At 46.9% G+C, this 13772-nt stretch overlaps 1 protein-coding gene across 1 annotated transcript in view; it reads right to left on the bottom strand.

Moving 5' to 3' along the window:
• The window catches only part of LOC121281003 (serine/threonine-protein kinase 32B-like), a 210488-nt gene that overhangs the window by 55501 nt on the left and 141215 nt on the right, over nt 1-13772 (bottom strand). The window lies entirely within an intron of this gene.

Below are 13772 nucleotides of genomic sequence, written 5' to 3'. Positions count from 1 at the left end.
GCCACTGGCAGTGGATGCCCTCCATGTCCCCGTGGCACCAACAGTAGCTGGTAGATGTGAGTGACCAGTTCCCTAGACATGCACAGTCTTTGACGACACTGGTTCTTGATCATTTGTGGTAATGAAAGGCGGTGTCAATAGACCCTGGGTCTAGCCAGGCGCTGACCAGCTACAGCTCACTGTGGCTTTTCGGCAGCTTGTGTGGGAGCCCAAGCTGCCCCTTCTTCCCGAGGGTGCTGCTCCTCCCTCTGTGCAGCCACGCGCCTCCATCACTCTCTTATCTGTTGTCTTCGCTGTCTGTCCACCACGAAGCATACAGCTAGTTCACCAGGCTCCATGCTCCTGATGCATTCCTTCCGCAGGATGAAAGGGATAGATGCATGAGTTAGCTTGGGTATACTAAGAACCTCTCTTGGTTAAGCCTGAATTCCCCTTAACGCATCCTGGAGTGTGCTGGCCACCACTTGGATGGCCAGAGTTTAGTGTGCTGCATGGCTGCCCGAAACCCAGCCACCTCCGCCCCAGTCTACCTGACCGATTGGCAGCAGCTTTGCCTATTGGACTGCATGCTGTGCTCTCAGCTCAGGTGCAGGCATTCTCCTAAACCGCACTGCAAGACTGCACTGTTAGCTTGAACCATGGGGGAGACTGGTCCAAACTGGGATGATGACATTGCAAGGGGCTGTGAGCGGCTACACCAGTGACTGCTCCAAGGCCAGCTTTAGCAAGGAGATTGTACAATGTTCCCTGTCGTCCAACCATTCTGCAGTCCAATAAGACGCTCATTAGTTTGCAGTCTGTGCTCAAGGGGTGAAAACCCCTGGAGCAGTTTCATGCCTCTGCGTTGCTTGAGTGGGCAGATAAGCTCGAGGCCCAATTCCAATCATATCAAAATGGCTGCGCATGAACTGTCTCAGCTGCAGAGGAATGGTCACTTTATACAAGGTGCCCCTGGTGCATGCCACTTCCCTCGCCCACCTCCCCCCAACCCCGCACGTTATTGCGCGCTACCTTCAACCACAGAGCAGTCTTTGCACCCCCACAATGTGTCTCAACCTTGATGTCTAACAGGCGCCCCTCGTGAGTGCTCTGCAATGTTACTGTGCACTCACCTCCGAGTTCCCCTCAAAGTACAGTCCGCCAAGTGCACGCCTTTTATATGCTGTTGTGAAAGACGTCGGTGTCGGACCAGCAGGGGGGGATGATTCCGCAGGGCTGGCCTTATAATGATATGCTGATGTATTACAATGAGGTACCCGATGTCCAGTGGCGGGAAACGAGGCCCCCCCATTGGCAGGCTGAGCGGACGATCGCAAACTAGTTTCATGATGTCGTGAAACCGATTTTTAGCCTTCTTGCCACACACTGAGCACGCCTGACACCAGCGAGCACGGACGATTCCGCTCACACAGTTCAGCTCTGCCACTGGTTTCGGCGTCCAAAGGTAATAAAAAATAATGGGGGACCTGTTTGCGGTGATGTCAGCCACAGGCTGTGCTGATTGCCATGTTTGGATGGGTGATAGCGCGGGCGTGCATTGGAAGCATACAGAGAATGGAAGATGACATTGTGCACAAGGGATCTCCACTGGTGCTATTTAAAAGCATAAGTTTGGGACTTACAGGTGAGGTGCTTTTGACTTTATTTTGCTGCTGCAGAGTTAATGGATGCTGTGTACTGTGTTACTGGAGGAGTTCACACAAGTCATTTGACTCAGGAGGAAGTGGTGCTGGACCTTTGCAAAGAGTTGAGTGGGTTTTGAAGGCCACTGAGCAGAAAATCTCCTCTCAAGTTAGGGGGTCTATAAGTTCCTCTTGGGTTGCAGCACCACAGGGAGATGGAGCACAGGCAGCAGACAGGGAGGACCGTGCCACCTCCTTTAACTGTACTGGTAGCTGCCGTGCAGGTTGAGGATGGTGCTGCCAGTGGCCTGCTGGGCCACTGTCATCACTGCCAGTCAGCAGTTCGTTTAGCACTGGGTGCATGCCATAATCGGAGAAAAAAAGTCTGCATCACTTCCATCGGGCATGGGTAGTTATACATTGTGATCCCTGTGCCTGTCAATGGGCCATATACAATTTTTAGCCCTGCGTAACTCTCCAGTCGTGTCATTGTTTTCATCAATACACTATTGCTTTCATTGACACTCAACAATTCACGGTCTAGCAGACTGTATCTGTGTAATCAGGCTTCCTGTGTAATTTGTATTTACTTCGGCTGATAAAAACATGTCAAGGATCTTGTTGGATCTGATATTTAACAGGAAGACCCATCATCAGAGAGTGCATGCAATTTGTGCCCCTCCTTTTCTTCTTTAGGAAGCATCCTCAATTATTCAAGGGTCATCCAACTCAGTTTATGTTGCAATTTTACCATGGGACAGGTTCCAAGTATACCTCAGCCAGATGTAGATGAACCACACGCTAACCGTCTAACTGGCCCTTTGCAATTTGTGTTAATTGTGTTATTTGCCCACACCTGTCTGGTACACAAATATATTCATTCTCATTTTTACATCACATGTTTAAACTCGCAGTACAAGTGTAACTAACAATCTTGAGTAACCATTGAAAGATTCTGTTTGAATACAAATAATTGTGTCAATTAAATATGTGTTTCTGCTCCACATTCTCCTGCAATATGTTAATTATAGCTATTTTGGGGCTTACCATTTAAAGAGTACTCGGGAATGTTAATTCTCCAATTGCATAACAGAATTGCCATTATTCTACTGTATATTTTGGTAGCATTAAGGAATGGATCTAATACTCATGAAAAATATGAATTACATATGCTTCTCTACCACTAATTTTGCATCAGAGAATGTATAGAAAATACATTACTGAATATTTATCTTTTCTTTCTGTGAACAAAATAATAAATATAGCGTTATGTATAGTTAATTATCGTTCATTTGGAAGAATACAGTCACTACTGAATTGCAAATGATAACCAACGTTTTCTTTTCAAAATGCTCTACATAAGATGTTGTGCTCCTGACAACTCTGCAAACCTGCAACTTGATCCTCGTACCATTAATGAACTGGATACATCGAGTTAATCTAATTGCTATTTTCTTCAGTAGGACTGCATCTGCCTCTGTTTCTTAAATGTCAACACTATCTTTCAGCAACGGCTGGTGACCTTTCTGACAGGTGAGGCATAGCTGTAGATGTCTAACCATCCAGTGTGTTACCATGGCAATGGGCAGTTCACCTATGTACAACATGTTTTATTTTCTTGCCCATAGCTGTCTTTCGTTATCCGAAGAAAACCAGGTCAAAGAAAAGAGTAAGGGGGGTTCTGATGAACAAAGAGGAGGAGAGGAAACCATTAATCACTTTTTCGAAGCCAGCTCCTTTTCTTGAACTTGCTCTTTCTCATCTGCACTTTGTTAACCTCCATCCATCTCTCTATTTTACCAGCCAAGCCCTCTCTCCCTCCCGTATCCTCAGCTACCCGGAGGTCCTTCTCACGGTATCAAAACACAACAACGTGGAACGCACCCTGCCACTTGTGTCTACCCTGTCCAACTGGGCTTTGAGCTGCAGTTGACTCCCCACTTACTCACAATTCTAGGTGAGACTGTGCCTCACTTGCCTCACCTCACAAGCTGCCTCTGCCATCTTTCAAACAATCAACTCAGTGCCAGCTTTTAAATCCTTTCAGCTCTCAGACAAACGAGGGAGGTTGTCTAGTTTGGACCAGAGCTTTAATTTTCTATTTCAAAAAACATTCTCATTTACTGATCAAGACATTTAGGTAACTCATTAATTTCCATTTTCTATTAGCCATACATTACTAGTTTTATTTTATTCCCAGGCATTTGTCTGCTTCAATTCTGAATGAAGCCACACCCTTATTCATCTTTTTAATCACAGTCCTCTCTCTTTAAACAACACACTAATATCACCAAAAAGGGCACTTGTGACTGATTAGAATTTTCAATTGCTTTTTAATTTCCAAAGTGCATTTTCCAAATTGCCAACAGCTTCAGGCTCCTTGCACTGGCCATTTTTTAAAAAAATGTTTTCGTCTCACAAACTACAACACTGGCACAAACCCTACTATTACAGTAATTCCTCTTCTGAGATGACCCATAAATTACTTGGAATCCTTGCCAGCATAGTCTGCCAGCATTCCCTGGGTTTTAACTGTGGTTAGTAGTAGATGAACAGATGTCTGCTCTGTCTCCCATCTTGCACAGCAAGCATTCAAATATTTCCTTTTACCTTAACCTCTCCATTTTGCTTGGTTATGTTGCCTCCAACATTTTAATTCTACTTTACTTATTCTATTTATTTTTTCATGGAATGTGGGCGTTGTTGGCTAGGCCAGCATTTATTGCTCATCCCTAATTGCCCTTGAGCTGCTTTCTTGAGCCACTGCAGTCCACATGGTATAGGAGCACCCACAGAGCTGTTAGGGAGGGGGTTCTAGAATTTTGACCCGTCAACAGTGAAGGAATGGAAATATATTTCCAAGTCATGATTGTCATGAAAATATAATAATGTTCATAATATTATTGTGATTTATTGTAAAGGTAGGTTAATAGTGGGGTTTGGATTAGTTTCTCTGTGTGGATGTGTGTGTGGTGGGTGGGGGTTAGGTGGGGAGATTTAATTGAATTGGAGGCAGCTGGTCTGGAGCTTTTAAGTTATCAAAAGGGAAGCTTGCTTTGAAATGCTAAATATGTAAACACACATTGTACCAAGTCTTAATGAACTAATAGTGGGGCAACATAAAAGCACCAGTGAGAAACCAGTGCCTAATGTGCCTAATGTGCCTTAAATTTAAGCTTACGGGTGCTACATCTAGGTGCTGTCCCCTCACTGGCACTGGCAACTGAGACAGCCTGCTCACTGTGCTGTCCTGTTGACCTCGATGACCTTGGTGGCTGTCCTCTAGCCCATGGAGCCTTTGATGGCCCCGCCCGGGAGGGAGCAGCCAGTTCCACAGCTGGCATCTCCCTAGGTGCCACAGTCTCATCGATGCCACGGTCACTGATAGAGGGGCAGGGGAGCTGCTGTCTTCATCTGGAGCGCCCTGAGAGGAGCACATAGAGACAACAGGCAGCTGCTGAGCAGGCATGAGGTTGCTTTGGATCTCCCTGCTCACTGTAGATGGATTGGCACCGAACTGGGATACTTGGCACCCAAACCATCTCCCACACTGGCACTGACCAGCTGAGGTCAATGCCGCTGTGAGTTCTTGCAGGTCCGAGCACAACCCCAGGAGGCCCTGATTGTTCTCCTGAAGGAGCCTCTCTACGAGACTCACCACTCTCTCCATGGAGGAAGCATGGCGCTTGACCATGAGGCTCATTGCATCGGTGATGCTCCAAGTGGACTCCTTCAGCACGGGCACCATGCCACACATTGCCTCATGTATCTCCGCCAGATCCTCCTACATACTGCACTTCCAGCACTTGCTGCCTCACAGACGACTCCAGAGGCACATCATAAGTCATCGACTGAGCATGTGCTTGGTCCCCAGCAGCGCTCCGACTGCTGGTGCCACGGGCACTCTCTGTCTCCCCCGCACCTCAAGTGAGTGTAAAGTGCCCTCACCACTGTGTCCTGGGACACTAGCTGAAGATCTAATTCCCATCGAGGTGCTAGTATCTGCGCTGGCGCCTGCCTGGCAGAGATGGTGTGACGCTGGTGATTCAAAATGTTCAGGACCCTCAGGTGTGAGAGGTGGCCCCTCTGCCTCCTCATCCCGGCCCTGCTCCGGTGATGCTGAAAGGAAGAACAAGGACATTTGATCAGTTAAAGTGGAGACAATGTCAATGTGCATGCCTGCCCCCCCGGATCATTATGCGCTCATCCTTCCATAACCAATGGTCAACCCATGTTGCAAACTTCAATCACTGAGCATTCAGCAGTGCCACAGCTGCTGGGACACTAATGGTGACCTCAGTGCTTGGCAAACATACCTCCCCGTGGCACCCCAGCCTCATCGTCACTGGTGGACCTGGGTACATGGTGCCGCTCCAGATCCATGGCCTACTGTTCAAAAGGAGTCAAGATGGCCAACTGTGCCTGGCCTCCACCAGTCCACATCCACTCGGCAGAATTGTATGCAGTCTTCTCCTGAAAAGGAGAGACGAGTATTGATTAGTCCAGCCTGTACCTGGATTCCCATTGCATTCCTGCCACCCCAGCCAGAGTGGGACATCGCAGGGCTCCAGTGCTTCGTCACCCAGCAGCTGCCACACACTCACACAAAGAAGCCAGAGCTGACCCCTCACCTTGCCTAAATGCTGCCTCCTTCACATTTGGCAGCACAAGGTGTACTCTTACAAAGCAAGGTGGCACAAGCACGTGGAACACAAAGGCCAGCAGATGGATTGGCGCCCTGCCACCTGGAAGCTCCCCTCCCAGCAGGCTAGCATCCTGACTTTGACATGCTTCTCTAGTCCTAGCACTCTGCCTAGGTGCTGATCCTTGAGTTTGCCCCAGAGTCTGTACTCTGGGTGTCAGTGTCACACATGCTGTGGGTGCAGAACCCATCTCAGCACAACTCTCTCAGGGTCAACTAGGCACGTGCAATATCTGCTGGCCCACCTAGCGAAGGACACATGCCGTGAAGGATTCAATGCTGTAACTGCACTCAGAGTTGTTGGGGTGTTGGGAGTGCCTTGGGAGGAAAGGCTGACGGCTGCATTCAGTGACCTCAGCCAACATGGTACTCACTCTTCCCAAGTGCAGGAGGTCATTGAATCCCTTGTGGCACTGGACCCATGTGCGTTGCACCACATCCTGGGAGCTCACACTCTCGGCCACCTCCTCCCACGCACGTTTGGTCAGGTGGGGGGCAGCTAGACACTCATCCAAAAAACAAGGGGCACACTGGCCCCGCTGCCCTACCCTCTGGCCTGGCCTGCCCTGCTACCCTGCTCTCCAGCCTGGCCTGCCCCACTCCCTACCCTCTGGCCCGGCCTACCCTGCCACCTACCCTCCAGCCTGGCCTGCCCTGCTACCTACCCTCCAGCCTGGCCTGTCCCACTCCCTACCCTCCGGCCTGGCCTGCCCCACTCCCTACCCTCCGGCCTGGCCTGCCCTGCTACTTACCCTCCGGCCTGGCCTGCCCTGCTACCTACCCTCCGGCCTGGCCTGCCCCACTCCCTATCCTCCGGCCTGGCCTGCCCTGCTACCCTGCCCTCCAGTCTGGCCTGCCCTGCTACCTACCCTCCAGCCTGGCCTGCCCCACTCCCTACCCTCTGGCCTGGCCTGCCCTGCTACCTACCCTCCAGCCTGGCCTGCTCTGCTGGCCTACCCTCCAGCCTGGCCTGCTCTGCTGGCCTACCCTCCAGCCTGGCCTGCTCCGCTGGCCTACCCTCTGGTGAGGCCTTTACCGGCCGTTGTGAGCAGCCCTGCAAAGGCTGCCAGCGCTTTATTTAAACAGGTCGCCAAGTCACCATTGGACCCAGTAGCCAGTGCACTCCCGCCACCGCCCACCCACTCCCGCTATCCTTGGGAGTTATGTATTACGCTGGGCGGGCCTTAATTGGCCCACTCACGTAAAATGGCAGCGTGGACCTGATCGTGGGTGGCCTGCTCCCGCTCGGCCCACCCGACAGGGGGAAAATTCTCCCCAGTGTTTATTTTTCCCAAAGGTTACTGATAATATGAGTGCTATGAAAGATTTATGTTATGAGAAAAGTAAAGTTGCAAAGACTTCTTGGAACAGTGGAATTTATATTAAAAAGGGAGAAACATTGATAAAGGAGATGAGGTTATGTGTAAGGGGAAAGGCATTCTGAGATCTGACAAGTGTGAAAAGCCTCCGGCCTCTATGCATCAAGTCGCTGTCTACAGGAACCGAAGCTGAGAAAACTCACTGTGAATATCACTGTCCAGAGTATTGTGTTGCTTTGCCTGGATCTGTTGAAATTTATTTGTTGTTACTGTTCCCTTAACGGAGGTGTAACTGGCAGTCAGATTACTTAGAGGATTTAGGAGTTATTATAGTGGTAATTTGTAGACCTATGTGTCCGCTTAAAATCTTTTATTTTATTAATAAATGTTTGATTTAGTTTTGTTTAAAAAAAATCTTTGGACTCATTACTGCTGAATTCAAGGCACCTATCTCGAAATAAAATACAAATTGCAAAACAGTTGTGGCAGCTGTTTCAAGTTTCCCATTGGAATTTGAGCAGCTCGGCATTTAACATCCACCATGCCATAAAAGGATGGTGAGTGGCATGGAGTGGAACTTCCAGGTGGTGGTGTTCCCATGTATCTGCTGGCATTGTCCTTCCTTCTATATAGTAGCAGTTGTGGGTTTGGAAGGTGCTATCTAAGGAGCTTTGGTGAGCTTCTGCTGTGCATCTTGTAGATGATACACACAGCTGCCACAGAGCATCTGTGGTGGAGGGAATGAATATTTTAAACGGGCTGCTTTGTCCTGGATGGTGTCAAGCTTCTTGAGTGTTGTTGGAGCTGCACTCATCCAGGCAAATGGAGAGTATTCCATCATACTCCTGGCTTGTGCCTTGTAGATGGTGGATAGGCTTCAGGGAGTCAGGAGGTGAGTTACTTGCTACAGGATTCCTAGCTCTTGTAGCTACAGTATTTAAGTGGCTAGTTCAGTTCAGGTTCTGGTCAATGGTAACCCTCAGGATGTTGATAGTAGGGGATTCAGCGATGGTAAGGTCATTGAATGTCAAGGGGCTATGGTTAGATTCTCTCTTGTTGGAGATGGTCATTGCCTGGCACTTGTGAGGCACAAATGTTACTTGCCACTTGTCTGCCCAAGCCTGGATATTGTCCAGGTCTTGCTGCATTTGGACATGGACTGCTTCAGTATATGAGGAGTCGTGAATGGTGCTGAATATTGTGCAATCCTTAGCAAACATCCTCACTTCTGACCTTATGATGAAGGACGGTCTGTGATGAAGCAGCTGAAGATAGTTGGGCCTAGGACACTACCCCGAGGAACTCCTGCAGTGATGTCCTGGAACTAAGATGACTGACCCCCAACAACCACAACCATCTTCCGTTCTGCTAGGCATGACTCCGACAAGTGGAGAGTTTTCCCCTGATTCCCATTGACTCCAGTTTTGCTAGGGCTTCTTGATGCCACACTCGGTCAAATGCTGCCTTGATGTCAAGGGCAGTCACTCTCACCTCACCTCTGGAGTTCAGCTCTTTTGTCCATGTTTGGAAGGCGCTGCCTAAGGAGGCTTGGTGAGTTTCTACAAGTCAGGATGATGTGTAACTTGGAGGAGAAGTTGCAGGTGGTGGTTTTCCCATGCACTTGCAGTCTTTGTCCTTCTAGATGGTAGAGGTCATGGGAAGGTGTTGTCAAAGGAGCCTTGACAAGTTGCTGCAGTGCATCTTGTAGATGGTATACTCTGCTGGCTCTGTGCATTGGTGGTGGATGGGAGTGAATATTTAAGGTGGTTTATTATAAGACGCTAAATTATTTTCCAAAAAAAGTATTTGCCTAAAAATATTATTTAAAAAATTTTCAAAACCTTTCTGCCTACAATTTAGATTGGTGTTGTCTTTACATTTTTCAAATTACCTAAGGAATTAAAAACAACCATAACTTACAAAAATGTTATCCCAGCTTAAAAGGATACTGTTCTGTCAGGGTTTGTTGGTTGATAACCAGGCAACTTGTTTGAGAGAGGAACCAAGCCACTCAATTGAAGTACAAACTTCAGATTGGAGATGTTCAGATACATATCTGATTGTCAGACTGCCCTATGCAATTTATACATTTCAGTGTGGATGCCGTAGATCATTTGCCAGCCACAAGAGTTGTGCCAAGAATGTCCTAATTGCAAACATTGTTCTACAAATAGATGTGTAACAATTCTGTCGAATAAACACTATGATTTACACCATTTTGGCTCAGTGGTGATTTTGCTATTAGAATACTTAGAAAGTTTTGTAGTCGAGGTAGCATACCATAGTTTTCTAAAAGTATATGCAACCATGTTGAAATGATTATGTAAGGATTCCTTTCCCTATTAGCTCAAATGTGTAATATAATTAAACTGTTACAATTTAAGATATTTTAGACAGTTATTTACAAAGGGTTTGTGAAATGCTGGGTATTAAAAGCAAAGTGTATCCATATGAGTTTTTAATAAAAGCATTGAAATTATTTGCAGTTAATATGATAAAGCTGTGATGTTATTTTTCTTATAGCCTGGAAGTAATAGGCAACTTATTAGCTGGTTAATTGATAAACACCTCACTTCCATTGTCTTAAATAGAGGGAGACATAAAGACAGCAGAGGAAGAGATATAGACAAGCAGTCGGGTCCATCACAGATTGCAAAGACAGTCAAATCCAACAAAATCTCCAAGGGAAGAACTTTCTCCCCGTCAGGGGGGCTGAGCTGGAGTGGGCACGAGCAGACGCACAGCCGATCGCCGCCCACAATCGGCTGTGTGTCGCCATTTTATGAGGCCGTGCCAATTAAATTATTCAGGCATGTGTCACATGAGCTGGAACATATCACTGATTTTTAATACAAATTTTCATTTGGTTTATAAAGCCTTCATAAAACCTCATCCCACCCGTGGATGAATTTTCATGATAAATACGAAGGCCGCCTGGGCTCTTTGCCTGCCCACCAGCTTAAGGTTGGACGGGCAGCTATGTTAATTCTTTTAACTGGTACTTAAATGGCCCTAGTAGGCCTTTGACAGTTCGGCAAGCGTGCAGTCACCTCCGGTGAGCGCCCGCCGAACTGAAGATCTGAATGATGCGTGGTGATATTGGAAAGCACGCTCAATGTCACCGCATGTCATTTTACGCATCGCACGCCAGCCAGAAGATTTAGGCCCAAGAAGGCTTGAATGCAGTAGAGTATTAGAAATTATTGTGGTTAAGTCAAAAGGAACAAGCCACTGATGTGGGCAAACATGCATGTTTATTATTGGTAATATTACACAAGATACGTTGTGTTGATTGCATGGAGTGCATCTCAGAATAAATGTTGCTCTGTACATTCAGCCACTGTGGAAGATAACTTAATAATGCATAATGGTCTCTTCCTACCAAGACTTTGAAAGAACACATGTATTTATTTCACCCCTGGGTTACAATATTGTACTGTTTGATATTGGGCAGTACAGGAACATATCTAAAGAAAAGATGTTTAGACCACCACGCCAAATCCAAGAGAACATCTTTGACAGGCCCTAAAGTTTTAACAGTATAAAATGACACTGTAGGAGAGGAAAGGATAAATATATGTTTAAAATATAAAGGTTGCTATGGACATTTGTGTCAACCCTTGACCTGGAAGTAGTACAGTAAAAAATTGTTCGTTCTTTATAGTGTCTGTAGAATATGTAATTGTTTTTAAGAATGTTTGGAAAGGACTTTTAAGAGCTTGCATCGATTGTAAAGGGATCAATTGTAATTTTCTTACATAATAAGAAATACTGATCCAAGTGACCTGGTGATCCTTGACCTGGAAGCAGTACCAGCAGGAAATTAGTTCAGACCAGAGCCCATGCAGCTGGTAGACACAAAGGAGAGCTAGGGTAAGGTGACCAACTGTCCGTTATTTTAAGGGATTTTCCCTTATTTTGACTGTTTGTCCCATGTCCCTTAAGTGATGCTTTTTGTCCCACATTTCTAGGACAGCTTGTGGGAGACTGGTCCTTAGGGTTTCCAAGGTGAGCTTGAGTGATTCAAGTGGGACTGCAATAGTTGGCCAGCAGAGAGATGATAGTGTTAAGACTCCACAAGATAAGTTTCAAATTTTAATTGATTTTAGCTGCCCTGCCTTTCCCCCACTATGATGGTCTCTAGATCCCCCTCCCCATCTCCTCTCATGCTGAAATCCGTGAACAGAACCCCATTCCCCCCCACACCCACCCCACTATGGTCAAAGTGTCCCTTATTTTATTTCATAAGAGTTGGAACTGGAGGCAGAAGGAAATCAGCACACAGATGCAAACATAAAGAAGAGTTGCAGCTATCAAGCTCTCTATAAAAAGGTCAGTTATCTGTTTGGCAGAAAATAGAATTCCAGAAGCACTTGGGGAACTGATCTACAATCAAGCTAAAAGCAACCGAATCCTAAAAGCAATGTGAATAGATCAGGCACGCAAAAGAGCTGAGCGTTTGTATCAGAGGGCTAGATCATGAACCAAGTAGTGTCGGCTGGTCAGTTGAAAAGAAACTCTGGAAAGTTACACCATCAGGACTGGCGTGACCTGAGTGAGAGAGGTTTTGCAGATGTTAAGCCTTGTCGGTGTTAACCATATCCGGGTACCTTGGATGGACCACAGCTGCTGATAAGCACAACCTGAGAGCCGTATCGATTGAGTGGGAAAGTGAGAGATCCTACACACCAGAGGCCGAGTTGGAAAGGTTGTAACATTGCACATGGTGTTGCGCTTGCGCAGGGAGGGATGCAGGGTGGGCCAGCTGCCAGCACAAAATTTAAGGGACACTCTGGCATCAGCCTGAACCTGTAAGCGTTGGGAGGATGGGGGTGGGTTGGGGTGCTGCCAGAGTTGTGAGGGTGCAGGGGGGGCGCCACCAGAGCCGAATCTGAAACAGCAGACTTGTGCACTCAGTTCAACATTCCCACAGCCTCACACTTAGAACCCCAAATCACTGCAGTTCTGGTGCTGGTGCTGCACAAAAACAACTGGCCTAGGCATGCACAGATAAAAGACCTAAGATGCATGCTCAAGTAGAAGACTGGCCGACACATATACAGTGACAAAGAGCATGTGTAGACAAAGGCTAGTGGGCATAGATGAATTCCAGGACAAAACACAGTCCTTGGAATGCATGACCTGGGATGTGGGACACATGGCCATATTATAGGACAGTCCTGGAAAATCCAGGATCGTTGGTCACCTTAGAGTGATGCGGTTGCATAAGGCTTATTTTTGTTGTATCGACTATTTAAAGTGAAATTTACCTTTTTATTTGAAATCTCATTTGCCTGTTAATTCATTTGTAATTTACATTGGTTCTCGTTTGTGATAAACTAAAAGCTACAAAAAATAATATCTTGTTGGTAATTTCTGCATTTGTGGGTTATTCAGTAAATTTGGTTATTTTGGTTTACAGTCCCCCATGGGGATCATAGCAATATTCTTGATGTCAGGCATTTGACATGAAATAAAACAATCTTGAAGTTACACTTTGGGAAAATAGTGTAATCATCTGAAATTTCTCTCACGGATATTATAGTAATATTGTTATTCCACCGCACTATTTGAAAGGCAATGATGTTAAATTCCTGGCTTCATCACCCCGGCTTCAATACTTTCAAGTCAAAGGTTACGTTTTACCAGCCCTTTGGGGACAGGCTGAGAGGCGGGAAGGCTGGCAAAATGCCATGGGAAAGCATAGAATGACATGCCCGATGCCTTCCCATAACCATGCCAATTTGCCACCAGTGGAAAAGGTAACAGATAGCCTGCCTGATCAAAGCCCAACTGAGACACCAAGGTGGCCAAATTAGAGTCCCCTTCCTGCCTCCTTGGCATGATACCAGTGGGTAGGGGGCTCTTCACACCTGGGGAGACCTGCAGGTAAACCGTACTGGGACTGGGGGGAAGGCATTCTTTTTGGGCACTCAAACAGAGCCATCTACCCAGAGTAACCATGCCCACCCACCCCTTGCTGAGGCCTCCCTGATTGGCCCTGGCATCGGCATTTCACACTTACTGACTGTGAGAGCATATGGCCATCAATGTGCCCTCATCCTCCATGTGCAGTCCCAGCAGTGGCTACCGGTAGCAGGTGCTGCCGAGCTGCTGCCTTCTGATTTG

This window comes from Carcharodon carcharias, chromosome 1, assembly GCF_017639515.1.
Source record: "Carcharodon carcharias isolate sCarCar2 chromosome 1, sCarCar2.pri, whole genome shotgun sequence".
NCBI lineage: Eukaryota > Metazoa > Chordata > Chondrichthyes > Lamniformes > Lamnidae > Carcharodon > Carcharodon carcharias.
Note: the sequence above shows the minus strand (reverse complement) of the source record. Positions and strands in the feature narration are given on the sequence as shown.